Genomic DNA, 12,507 nt, shown 5'->3' with positions numbered 1-12,507 from the left:
TTCTTTCTCTCTCTCTCTCTCTCTCTCTCTCTCTCTCTGTGTGTGTGTGTGTGTGTGTGTTTTCCTCCCTTTCAAATAATAATTATTTGAAAAAAGCAGAAGACCACCCACTTCCCCAGAGTTGCACTTCATCCTGAAATAGACATATGTCCTCATAATTACTGTGCATGTTTAACTTTACTGAATAGGTATAACTAACTTGTATTAGTTATTTATGGCTGTGTAACAGTCTTCTCCAAAACATAGCAGCTGTTTGCCACCCTGCACTGTTCCTAAGAGTTAGGGATGGATGAGTGGCTGGGATGGTCGAATGGTTGACACTGGCCCTGTGTCCACAGAGATCACTTCTATTTACTAACTTACTGGCTGGCAGAAATGCTCCATTCCTCATCCTGTGATCATCAGCACAATTGCCTGGATATCTTCAAAACAGGGCACTTGGCCATCCTATAGCAAATCATCTGAGAGACAGTGCAACTGAGCATCAGAGACAGAAGCTATCATTTTATTATAATCAAATCTTGGAAGTGACAGCCATCACTTTTGCCATATTCTGTTGGCTGCACTGGGCAAATATTTTACATGTGGAAAGGAACTATAAAACCTAAACACCAGCAAGGAGTGTTCTTTGGGAGTCACTGTGTAGCTGTTGATTTTGTTATTAGAATTAAATTTTCTAAATATATGTTTCTATGAAAGCAAGCTCATTTATTTTTACTGCTGTGTTGTGTCCTATTGTATGAATGGACCTAGATTAGGTATTCTGTCTGTATTGACTGATTTGAGAGTGGTTTCTAATATTTACAGTATTAAATAGTATTGCAATGAACAGATTTGTGTTGTGAAAGGAATCTTCTAAAATTGAAAATTTTAAGTATTTTAGTATGCCAGTTTTTAGCATTACAACGACTGTCAAATTTTACTTCAGAAAAGCTAGATCACAAAAATTATATATGAATTTCAGTTCCTTCAAACTATTAACGCATTTGCATTTATTCCTATGCTTTGCCAATCTATGTGTGATAGAGTGTCCTATTTCAGGTGGTATTTTCAAGATCATATATCTTGGAATATGCTTATGGTATGCTGATCTTGTTCTCTGAAGATGAGGGTTTTTGTTAGTCTCAGGTATGTTTTTCTACTTTTTTTACTGGTATGTATGTGTTCCTTGGGATATTAATCTTTCCATGTTGTATTTCCTAATTACTCTGATTAGTCTGTTTATCTGTTTTAGGTATTTTTACTTAAATCTTTTTAAATTTAGTATAATCAATCCCATCTCTCACTCATGACCTGTATAGTGTGCCTTAAGAAATTGTCTGAATCTGAGAAAATATAGATATTTTTCTTCCATAGATACTCCATACTTTTTTTCTTATTTTCTCCTAACATGTGAACTAGGAATGTAATTATCTAATAACATTTGATTTTCTCAGAAATATTTGTTGAGTTTATAATGTTTCCCCTTTATTTTTCCAATATTTTATTATGAAAATTTAATATATGGAAACCAAATATCATACAGTGACATTCTGCATATAAGCCATGTAGATTTAGTAGTTTCTAACATTTTGTTGTGCATCAATTGGTGTGTGAGCACATTTTTTGCTGGACTATTTGCAAATAAATTGCAAGCATCATACATGTCACTCCTCAGTATATCACTATGCATATTAAAAATATGGATAGTCTTATATAAACACAATATTATTATTATTATTTAAACTTTTATTTAATGAACATAAATTTCCAATGTACAGCTTATAGATTACAATGGCTTCCCCCAACCCTCCACTCTCCCGCTCCCTCTCCTCTTCCATTCACATCAAGATTCATTTTCAATTCTCTTTATATACAGAAGATCAATTTAGTATATATTAAGTACAGATTTCAACAGTTTGTACCCACATAGAAACACAAAGTGAAACATACTGTTTGAGTACTAGCAATACCATTAAATCAAAATGTACAGCACATTAAGGACAGAGCTCCTACATGAGCGGCAAGTGCACAATGACTCCTGTTGTTGACCCAACAAATTGACACTCTAGTTTATGGCGCCAGTAACCACCCTAGGCTGTCATCATGAGTTGCCAAGGCCATGGAAGCCCTCCAAGTTCCCCGACTCCGATCATATTTAGACAAGGTCATAAGAGACAGGGTGAGGATAGTAACCAATGATCCTAAGAGTGGCATTAACCAGTTCTGAAAAATTATACAGCATTAAATGTGGAAGAAGACCATCAGCATACACAGGTTGGGAGTAGAGCCATTGGTGGTAGAGTAGAGGTTATGATTATGAAGGAATGAGGCCCAAGTGCACTAGACAGGGTCTAGAAAAAAGGACAGAGTCATTATTAGAGGAGCTAAGAAAGGTGCTGTCTAAGCTACAATTAAGTTTTCTGATTGAGAGGCAAATAGAACCTGACAGAAGGGGCTTAATAATAATCTGTTGGGCTTTAGGCCTTGTAAGTTAAGAGGCCCAGACCTATCTATCTCTTCACATGGGGTACATCCTAAGAGAGGTGTGAACCTCCTAGGGGAAGGCACTCTGTTGACTTTCATTACTTAGCTGGCCTGGGAGGAGAGCTGGCCAGGTAAAGGCAGGTGGCATCTCTAACAGGAAATTTACAGTTCTGCCTGCAATGTTGCTGACCCTACTTGGCCGTCCGCTCAGCTGCGGTGGTCACTTTGGAAGTTGGGCTGAGTGAAGGGCTTTTCAGCTTAGAGCCAATAAGATCTGTGGCTCTAACCTGGGCATCCTTCAACTCCAGGGCAGGTCCATTTCCAGTGATCCAACTCTTGGCAGAGCTGTCAGGGCTCTTCACAAGCTGACTTCTGCTGAAACCCAGGCTTACCACATTGAAAGCCACTGCAGTGGACTGGGCTGTTGGGTCTCCTTGAGGGCAGATCACTGTACAGATCAGCCATTCATAGGCCTGCCACCCATTGCTTCTGATGCCTAGCTTTCTTTTCCTCCTGGTTTGTGTTAAAGCAGACCAGAGGATGCAAGTCAAGGGAGTGCCCATGTCCCATCTCTAATCTTCGGTGGCCTGAACTACAAGCCTATAGTCACAGGCATGTTCTGTAGTAGTTTTTCTAAGGTAGACAATGCCCATGAGAAAAATTATTTTCTCACTTCAAAACCTTCTTTCCCTTTGGTCTGAAAGGGAGGTTTTTTCTACTTACTGTTTACTTCGCTGATGGTGAAGTAAATCTAGCTATGAGATTATTATTTAAGTTCTTATTTTGGCTATGCTATTACAGAAAAATGTTAGCCATCTCTTTTATAAGGTCTAAAGATTAAATTGTGTGTCCTACAGATTCCTTCATAATAGAATTAGTTACCCACCTTGAAGAGAATAAAGAAATGAAAGAACAAGTTGGGCTTAGAATAGAGAAATGAGGGAGCAAGTCCTAGATCGCTTGCTGACAATAGCCATATTACATGAATACTTAGCAAACGGTTTCAAACATTAGATAACAACTTAAGAAAACATTTAACAGAAGGTCCAGTGCCTTCTATAAATTTTAAGAATCATGTATTTGAAAACACCTCAAATATCTAACATGGTGTAGTTTGTTTAACAATTAAACTTAAGCACAACCATATAAAATGTTTTTAGTTTCTTTCTACCAACAAGTATAAATCATATGATGCAGAAATTCAGGTCACTCGAATTAAAAGTTATCTTTGTTTAAGTTTAGCAGCTTAAATTTATGGACAATCTTATCCATAAACCATTTAAAATAAAACTCTTAATAAAATTTTCCCATGTGGACATACAATATGTACACACATATAACATAACATAATAGACCAATCTAGCAATTTTTAATAGTTTTTAAAATCTTTAACTCTTTTTGTAGATTGCCAATTGATTTGAATTGCTTTTTGTTTTTAGTAAACTCAGTTAACCATACTTTCTCTCAGTTGGTACTGTTAATACATTATTGGCTTCATCTGTTTACAAAGCCATCCCAAAATACTGAATACAATAGAAGTGGCTGGGAAAAGTCCATAGGAACCTATAGGAGGACAGCTAAACGCAGAACCAACAACACTTATTTTTATGAGCAGCAAATCATATGTAACTGTGGATGACAAAAGACTTTAAGTTGCCATGTTTAAAATTATAAACTCATCAACCAACAAGAGGCACTTGCTTACTTCACAGTACTTTTGAAAGCACCTGTAGGATTTTACAAGTATTTAACCCTTTAAGCCTCTGGGGCTTTCTCATTAAGATAACTATCATGTCTAGTAACACAAGATCATTAGACTTTTTAATTCGCAAACATTTGTATTGATAGCATTTTCCATTATAGAAACTTAAAATTTAGTACCATGTCACAACTTGACAGTACTTCTAATATAATACAAATAGGCTGATTAGTTGGTGTCTCTATAAGATGAGAAACATAGGTCCTTTGATTTTTTCAGTTGGGCCCAAACTGGAAAAACCAATGTCCAAGATTTACTGGAAATTTTAGAGTCCAGATTGTTTGATACTTTGATTTTTTGAATGCCTGTCAAGAATGCCAAGAAGACTCAAAATCCAAAATATCTGGTTGAAATAAGATTCCTTAAAATCATGACATAAGATAGACCAAATCTGATCATTTTAAAAGGTGATTATTCAAATCTTTGAAAATAAGCACATATTTAAATAACCCATACCTCTTAATAAAAATTCAGCTGTTTTTGAACAATTAGAATTTAACAGACATCGAGAGAACATAATAGATTACTTTAACACATTGCTTTAACAGAGAATCAGAGTTTAATTCTATGTCAAAGAGAAACTGAGCTTCCTGTGATCTTTTGCTGTGAGGTTTCCTTCCTTTATCTTCTTTCATATTGGTGACCATGTTTCTGTGTTTCTCTATGTAACACATCTTTAAGCATCTTTTGCAGGGCAGGACGAGTGGCGGCAAATTCTTTCAATTTCTGTTTGCTATGAAAAGTCTTTATTTCACCTTCATTCACAAATGAGAGCTTTGCAGGATATAATATTCTGGGCTGTCAGTTTTTCTCTCTTATTACCTGGGCTATATCTTGCCATTCCCTTCTAGCTTGTAGGGTTTCTGATGAGAAGTCAGCTGTGAGTCTAATTGGAGATCCTCTGAGAGTAGTCTGGTGTTTCTCTCTTGCACATTTTAGAATCTTTTCTTTATGTTTCACTGTGGTGAGTTTGATTACGGCGTGTCATGGTGAGGATCTCTTTTGGTCATGTTTATTAGGGGTTCTATGAGCTTCCTGTACTAAGATGTCTCTATCCTTCTCCAATTCTGGGAAGTTCTCTGCAAGTATCTCACTAAAAAGGCATTCTAATCCTTTCTCTCTCTCCATGCCTTCAGGAACTCCTAGGATCCAAATGTTTGGTTTTTTAATAGTATCCTGTAGATTCCCGACAATATTTTTTAGATTTCTAATTTCCTCTTCCTTTCTTTGGTTTGCTTGTTGCCTTTCCTGTTCTCTGTCTTCTAAGTCTGATTTTCTCTCTTCTGCTTTACCCATTCTGTTTTTAAGGCTCTCTAATATGTTTGTCATTTGATCTATTGAATTCTTCATTTCATTATGATTTCTCATCACTACTTCTTGTTCTACTAGTTGTTTCATTTCATTTTGATTCCTTCTTAATATTCATTTCTCGAGAGAGATTTTCTATCTTGTCCATTAAGGACTTCTGTAGTTCAAGAATTTGTTTTTGAGAACTTCTTAATGTTCTTATCAATTTTTGAGATCTGCTTCTTGCATTTCTTCGATCTCATCATGTTCATAATCTTGAATTGGGGTGTCTTTTTCATTTGGGAGCATCATCGTGTCTTCCTTGTTCTTGTTACCTCGGTTTTTGCATTTGTTGTTTGGCATGTTGGAGATATTTGGTTTCTTCACTGTGGTGTTTTTTCTTGTTACACTATGGCTCTATATTAAGTGGACTGTCTGCTTTCGATGGAGCCTTAGATGCTTGAGATGACTGTGGCCTGAGAGCTCTGTTTGGTTCCTCAGGTTTGAGGGTGTGTCAAAGGTGACACTCCCAGGTTAGGTGTGGTAAATCTCTCTATCTTTCATTCTTTTTTTGTTTTTTGTTCAAAAGGGAAGTAATTCCATACAGCTGAATGTAATTGGAGGTAGTTAGCAGGTGAATGATATACCCACACGAGCCACGAGCCACAGATCAGAAGCTCTTTCACAAGGACAACAGAGGGAATCTGTGCTGCCCTCAGTGTGGGCTCCAATTTTCCTGCAGTCTCCAACTGGGTTGCCAAGTTATATCCTAATCTCCTGTTATTTAACCCCATCCCCCCCAGAATCAGGTTTTTCTGATAGGCTCAGGGCCGCTGTAGACATGAGGTCGCCCTGCTTATGACATATGTCCAAAATGACGCCTGCTCTTTGTTTGCTCACCTTTGAGAGGTGAGCAGAGAGAGAGAAACTTGTGTCTGTATTGGTCACTTTTTTTCTCTCTCTCTCTCTTCTAGTTACCCTGGTGAACTTTTCCCCACGGAGTTTCAAGCCTCCTTCCCTCTAGTCTCCTCTTTCCGCTTGCTTGCCAGTATCTCGGCTATTGAGGTTCGTCTTACCACACGTTCCAGTGCTGGTGTGTTGAGTCTGCCACTGGTGTCCCGAACTTGGGCTCCCACGCTCTCCACGCAGGTCCACTGTGAATCACTAGTTCTGCAAGAGTATCCTCTGCTGTTTCTTCCCCTACTCTTCCTTGAAACTGCAGTATCTCCACTTTTATTAAACTGTCTCTTCCCGGACTATCAGTGTGCTCCCTTCCTAATCCGCCATCTTGCCACTCTCAACACAATATTATTATTACACCTGAAACACTAGCAGTATTTTCCAAATAGATTTTCCCCATTGTCCAAAAAATTTGTTTTAATTATTTTAAGGGCCAAAATTGATACCTTTGAAGAATGTATCATATTCAGTTTTGTCTGAATACTTCCTAATGGTATCAATTAATGATAGATTAACCTCATATTTCCTGAATTTTTTAAGTTATATCTTGAGACTTAGTTTTAAGTAAAATATATTTTTGGCAGTCCCCACTGCCATGTACCAAGTCCCTGTATGTGCCTGGGCTCTTTCTGAGCATCCTATTCTGTCTCAGGAAAGATTTCTGTAACCCCCCACTACCCCACATGGCCCTAATATCTGTAATGATACTAGAACAGGGGTCTGTAAGACCTTGATCTCTCTCCTTATACATAGTGTCCTGCTAGGTTTTGCAGTTTTAATGAGCTTATCAACATCTTTCAGAAATCCTTGTGGGATTCCAATTAGAATTACATTAAATTTATTGAGTAGAGATTAAATGCTATATTTTCCCCATGAATGTACTAAATTTCTCCATTTGTTTCCATCTTCTTTTATGTCCTACTGAAATGGTTTGTAATGACATTTTCAAAAAAGTTTTTCTCATAAATTTCTTATGAGGTACCTCATAGTTCTTATTGTTATTGTAAGTGGGATTATATTAAATTGCATTTTCTAGCTGATTGTTTGTTGTATAGGCATATAATAGTTTTGTATATTAACCTTATTTGTATATTAATCTGCAAGTAATATACTTTCATAATTTCTAATCTTTGTATCATATATTATTCTTTTTGTAAAGCTTCTTGAGGCAATATTGTATAAAAATTCTGATAGTGGTCATTTTTGTCTGTGTCTTTCCTTTAAAGGGAAAATGGGAGGCTTTCAAAAAGTTCATGTAAAGTGCATGCTATGTAAATATTATTCATAGATTTCAAGAAACGTTAGCACCAGATGAACAGATCTTTTAATTCTCTTCTCCCATAAAGTGCTTTCGAGTGCCTCATATTTCCCATGCTTCACTACTGAGCATGATGCATAGGGCTGGATGTTATATTTCCCTTCCTATTCCTAAATGTAGAGATCCTATTATTCTTAGTCTATTAGCATGAACAGAAAAAACTCTTTGGCAGTTTCTAGTAACATTAAACATAGGCTTACTTCATGAGACTCCTAGGTGTATGCAGAGAAGTAGAGGTCTGAGTCTACTTGCAGATCTAACTGGAAGGTTATAGCTTATTCATAATTGTAGAATTACTTGAAACTACCATTTTTTTCAAAATAGAAACAACCCAAAATATCACTAAGGGAGAACAGATAAAGTATTAAGTCATTGGAACATGGCACAGCAATTTTCTTTGTCCTAAACAATGCAATTCAATGTTTCTTTTGTATAAGTATATGAAAGATAAATTTCATCTATAGAATCCTAATTTCCATGTGTGTAATTCTGGAATTGTACCCTTAACATGTGAAGATGCCAACTCTGGTCCTCTGGCTACAGTCCTTGATGAGGAAAGACCCCAAGTGGTGTCAGCTGATGTACATAAGGGTGATTTCTGTCCTCTATCTATTTGTTGTTGATACTGCTTTTATTTTAAGTTTTTGGTGTTCTGAGGTTTCACCACAATGTGCCTAAGTGTGGATTATTTTTGCATCCCTACTTGAGCTAATTTGTGCTCTCTGAATGTGATAATCCTACATCCAACATCAATTCTAGATCATTCTCAGCTGTCACCTCAGCCACTGCTGCCTAGAGTCTCCTTATGCATCTCCAATAAGATTAACTTCAGATTTCTTGTTATTTACTTCAGGTCCCTGAACAATTTGTTTATATTTACTTCTCTTTATCTTTGGCATATTCTATATAATTTCTTCAGATGCATCTTGTACTGCCCCAATTATCTATTTCGGCTCTGTGCACTGTCCCTATTTAATCTATTCAGTAATTTTCTATTTAATTGACTATATTTCATCTTTAAGAATTTTGTTCTATTTCTTTCAAATGTATAAGGCCGGCACCACAGCTCAATAGGCTAATCCTCCATCTGCAGCACCGACACCCTGGGTTCTAGTCTTGGTAGGGGCTCCAGATTCTGTCCTGGTTGCTCCTCTTCCAATCCAGCTCTCTGCTGTGGCCTGGGAGTGCAGTGGGGGATGGCCCAAGTCTTTGGGCCCTGCACCCGCATGTGAGACCAGGAGAAGCACTTGGCTCCTGGCTTCGCATCAGCACAGTGTGCTGGCCACAGTGGCCATTGGGGGTGAACCAACGGCAAAGGAAGACCTTTCTCTGTCTCTCTCTCTCACTGTCCACTCTGCCTGTCAAAAAAAATGTATAAGCTTGCTTTTTATAGTATCATGTAATAATTTTATTGTGGCTTGTACTTTCTTTATTTATGTAATTAAAAGGCAATAAAATTTCCAAAAGTTATAATACATGGTGCTCATGCCCTCAGAGTATCATTGCCTGAAGTGCTTCCTCATTTTTCTTGGAAACTCATGGTCTATCATAAAGATGTTTAAGTTTTTAACTAGCTGATCAATTCAATATTTTATTTTTAGAACAATACATGCTGTAATAGATACCATTGATATATGCCCATTCACAGAGGTGAAGTACACCTCCAGATTAAATTACTAGAACTAAAATTGCTGAGTTAAAGAGCATAGGCATTCATAATTCTGATGCATAACGTCATACTGCCTTTTTTTTTTTTACAACTTTTTTTTTTTGACAGGCAGAGTGGACAGTGAGAGAGAGAGAGACAGAGAGAAAGGTCTTCCTTTGCCGTTGGTTCACCCTCCAATGGCTACCGCGGTAGCGCGCTGCGGCCGGCGCACCACGCTGATCCGCTGATCCGATGGCAGGAGCCAGGTGTTTCTCCTGGTCTCCCATGGGGTGCAGGGCCCAAGGACTTGGGCCATCCTCCACTGTACTCCCTGGCCACAGCAGAGAGCTGGCCTGGAAGAGGGGCAACCGGGACAGGATCGGTGCCCCGACCGGGACTAGAACCCGGTGTGCTGGCGCCACCAGGCGGAGGATTAGCTTAGTGAGCCGCGGCGCCGGCCGTCATAGTGCCTTTTGTAGATGTGATCATTGGAACTGGCTACCCCAGTTTGCTGGGTTTGCTTACAATGGTTTGTTTCTCCAGTAAGCCCTGCCAACGTGATCTTTTCAGACTTTGAGGAAATTTACCAATATGACAAGTAAAAATGATGATTGCTAAATTTTTTGGTCTTTTATTTCTGCAAGTGAGATTGACCTTCTGTTCATAAATCTAAAGATGTTTGTCTAAAGATGTATTTGATGTATATATATATTCTTGTCCATTTCTTCTGTTTGGTTTTTAGATTTTTATGTTGATTTGTAGCAGTTTTTTATGTAATTGAGTAAGAGAAACTGTATGATTCATATCTTATAAATATTTAAGAGTTTTTTTCAGCTGCTTTGAACTTTATTTGCCAAAACCAGAAGCTTAAAAATATCAAAAGGGCACACAGGGTGGCCTGTGGCCTTGGGCTGCCGCGACTGCCCGAGGAGTGGGCGCAGTGGTTTGGTGCCAGCGGTGGGCCGGGCTACTTGCGGCCCCTGCCCTCTGCCGAGACCCCCGCCGTTGCCGCGCCCGCCCACAGCCCTGTGCTCAGCCAGCAGCTCAGCAGCGGCGTCTCAGAGATCCGGCACAGGGCTGACCGCTGGCGCATGTCCCTGGACGAGAACCACTTCACCCCTGGGAGCTGATGGTCAAGACCAAGGACGGTGTGGTGGAGATCACGGGCAAACATGAAGAGCGACAGGAGCACGGCTACCTCGCCCGCTCTTCCACCCGGAAGTACACGCTTCCCCCAGCGTGGACCCCACGCTTGTCTCCTGGTCTCCTCCCGGTCCCCTGAGGGTGCGCTCACCGTGGAAGCGCCGCTGCCCAAGCCGGCCACGCAGTCGCGGAGATCGCCATCCCGGTCACCTGTGAGGCCCGCACCCAGTTCAGCGACCGGAAGCCGGGAAGTCGGAGCAGCCTGTGGCCACCTAGAGCGGCCTCCTGCGCCGCCCAGCCCCCAGCACCCGCCTGTGTGCCCTTTTGATGCTGTAAGCTTCTGGTTTTCGCAAATAAAGGTCAAAGTAGGTGCAAAATAAAATTCCTTATGATGCATTATGTGTTAAAATATTTACTTCTGTGAATTTAAATATTTCAGTCTTTGAGTCTGTTGGATTTACTGTCACATTTGAAGTGGCTTTATCTCACTGAAACATAGTATTTTATGATTTATTCAAGCTGTGTGTTATTTTACCTGCCTCAACTGTGTGGTTTAAACACCTCCTCCCTCTAGGTGGCTAGTCCATTTCCTTTAGCATTCATTGAAAGCCATCTTAATTAATCTGAAATCCCACAACCATTGTACACCAAATTCTAGGAAACATTTTGGAGACTTTTATTTATGTATGTATTTTCTATTCTAATTCAGCAATACATATTTCAGCATTAGTTCCTATTTTTCCCAAGAATCACTGCTGTGTATTTTTAATTGTCCTTTATGAACACTTCAACGCTTACTTCAGCTTGTTTAATTCCTTAAAATCTTCTCATTATATTAGTGAGTGTGTAATCAGTCCATTCACGGCCACGGTGTGATCATTTGAAATATTTTTATTAAAATAAAGAGAGCAAACTTCATGTATTGCAGGTACCAGGCTGTTTTGATTTTAACTGTCCCATAGAATGTCTTAAAATCTGGTCTTGTGATGCCTCTAGCTTTGTTTTGCTGTTTAAGATTGGTGTCTTTGTGCTTAATATGGATTTTAGCATTACTTTTTTAGATATGAGAAAATGTCCTTGGTATTTTTATTGCAATCTCATTGAATCTGTAAGCTACTTTTTGTAGAATGGACATCTTGATGACATTAATTCTTCCATTCCAAGAACATAGGTGGTTTTTCCATTTTTTCCTTCTTCTGATATTTCTTTCTTTAAAATTTTATAAATTTCACATCCTTGATTAAATTTATTCAAAGGTATATAGAGTTGTAGTAGCTACTCTGAATGGTAGTGATATTTATGTTCTTTCTCAGTGGTGGCATTATTTGTGTATTCAAATGCAATTGATTTTGAGTGCCTATTTTATATCCTGCAGTTTTACCAAGCTCTCCTATGAGTTCTAATAGTCTCTTAGTGTAATTTTTTTTTGTTTCTTTCTCTATAGAATCATGTTTCCTGTAATGAGGGATAGTTTGACCTCCTCCTTCCCAACTTGTATCCCTGTGATTTTTTTTTTTTGACAGGCAGAGTGGACAGTCAGAGAGAGAGACAGAGAGAAAGGTCCTCCTTTGCCGTTGGTTCACCCTCCAATGGCCACTGTGGCTGGTGCGCTGCAGCCATCGCACCACACTGATCTGAAGGCAGGTGCCAAGTGCTTATCCTGGTCTCACCATGGGGTGTAGGGCCCAAGCAGTTTGGCCATCCTCCACTGCACTCCCGGACCACAGCCGAGAGCTGGCCTGGAAGAGTTGCAACTGGGACAGAATCTGGCACCCCAACTGGGACTAGAATCCAGTGTGCTGGTGCCACAGGCAGAGGATTAGCTTATTGAGCAACGGTGCTGGCCATCCTTGTGTGTTTTATTTCATGCCTAATGGCTCTGGGTAAAATCTCCAGAATTATATTAAATAGCAATTGTGAAAGTAA

At 39.1% G+C, this 12,507-nt stretch overlaps 2 pseudogenes; both read left to right on the top strand.

Annotated features, from left to right (window-relative positions):
• Positions 1-12,507, top strand: part of LOC133754209 (nuclear receptor subfamily 2 group C member 2-like) — an 860,911-nt pseudogene that overhangs the window by 178,073 nt on the left and 670,331 nt on the right.
• Positions 10,030-10,857, top strand: LOC133753970 (heat shock protein beta-1-like; annotated as a pseudogene).

Source organism: Lepus europaeus, chromosome Y (assembly GCF_033115175.1).
Source record: "Lepus europaeus isolate LE1 chromosome Y, mLepTim1.pri, whole genome shotgun sequence".
Classification (NCBI taxonomy): domain Eukaryota; kingdom Metazoa; phylum Chordata; class Mammalia; order Lagomorpha; family Leporidae; genus Lepus; species Lepus europaeus.
The sequence above is the reverse complement of the archived record's forward strand: the minus strand, read 5'-3'. Positions and strand labels throughout refer to the sequence as shown.